The sequence below is a fragment of the Octodon degus genome, unplaced genomic scaffold (genome assembly GCF_000260255.1).
Source record: "Octodon degus isolate 3935 unplaced genomic scaffold, OctDeg1.0 scaffold00666, whole genome shotgun sequence".
NCBI lineage: Eukaryota > Metazoa > Chordata > Mammalia > Rodentia > Octodontidae > Octodon > Octodon degus.
Genome location: NW_004525242.1, coordinates 22,137 through 23,390, shown reverse-complemented (window position 1 = coordinate 23,390; position 1,254 = coordinate 22,137).

Here is a 1,254-nt window from a genome sequence, read left to right as displayed (position 1 = left end):
CGGTCCCTGTGCTTTGCTAAGCTTGTTCTAAGTAGGTACTTTAGACCACTGAGCCATCTCACCAGCCCAAGCCTTTGAAACTTTGGAGGGATTGTGGTGGGAGAGAAGAAAGACAGGAATCGATATACAAAAGCTGCAGTCAGGTGGAGCCTTATTTCCTGATCGGGAAAGCAAACTACTGCCCAGCACTTGCAGCACATTTCTTTATACAATCAGCCTATGAATAAATTCATGGAGAGTTTAAAGGGAAGGTAGACTCTGGGACAGGAAGAATATCTAATCTATTAGCAGAACAGCCAGCATGTCTTGGTGGCTTCACGGGAAACAAGGGAGAAAACTGTACTATCACAGGCCCACAGGCCATGGTCAGGTCGTCATGGTATCAGCTCTCGGAGCTGTACATATTTCTCATGGGGCCCTGCCAAAGTCAGAACCAACAGTGGTTCGTCATGGATACCCGAGGCACAGACAGCTTCACTTACGAATTTCTGCCTTTTGATCCAAAATCCTACTTTTGGGTATATAGCCAAAGAGATATAGTGAGCACACTATCCACAATAGCTAAAGTATTAGGTCTAATTGGTGCCAGTCATTTGAGGAATAGAAAAAAATGAAAGATTTATTCAATATTCTGCCATAAAAATTGAGCCATATTGTTTGCAGCAAGGATGGGTCTGGGCGTTATTATGTTACATCAAAGAAGGAAGATGCCAAAAGACAAATACTAAGTATTGTCTTTCATAGAGAAGTTTAAGCTGGGAATGTAGTTCAGCTGCACATCACCTTCCTGGCAGGAGCAAGGTCGTGAGTTTGATTTGAGGTACTGAAAATATGCTCTCTTATAGAAGTTTAAGAAAAATGAAATTGAATATAGGAGAGCGATTATTATAGGTTGAGAAGGGAGAAGGTCGTGAAAGGAAAGTGAATGTGATCAGTGAATGTTGTATATCAGTACATATACTAAAATGACACACTAATTCAGTTAATATGTACAATTAATATTTTCAATAAAAATGATTTGGATTAAAAAAGAGACAAGAACAAAAATTTAATCTTTCTTGAAAGCAAGCAGTAGTTCTCAAACATATGTCCTATCTTGTATATCTGTTAATCTCACCAATAGATTTGACAATAAAAATAGATATGTCAATGATTGTTAATCAGTTATTCTTGTTTTGATAATCTGTACCATATATTGTATTATACCATATTGTTGTATGTTCCCCTGCTTCTGTTTTTGGAAACTAAATACAT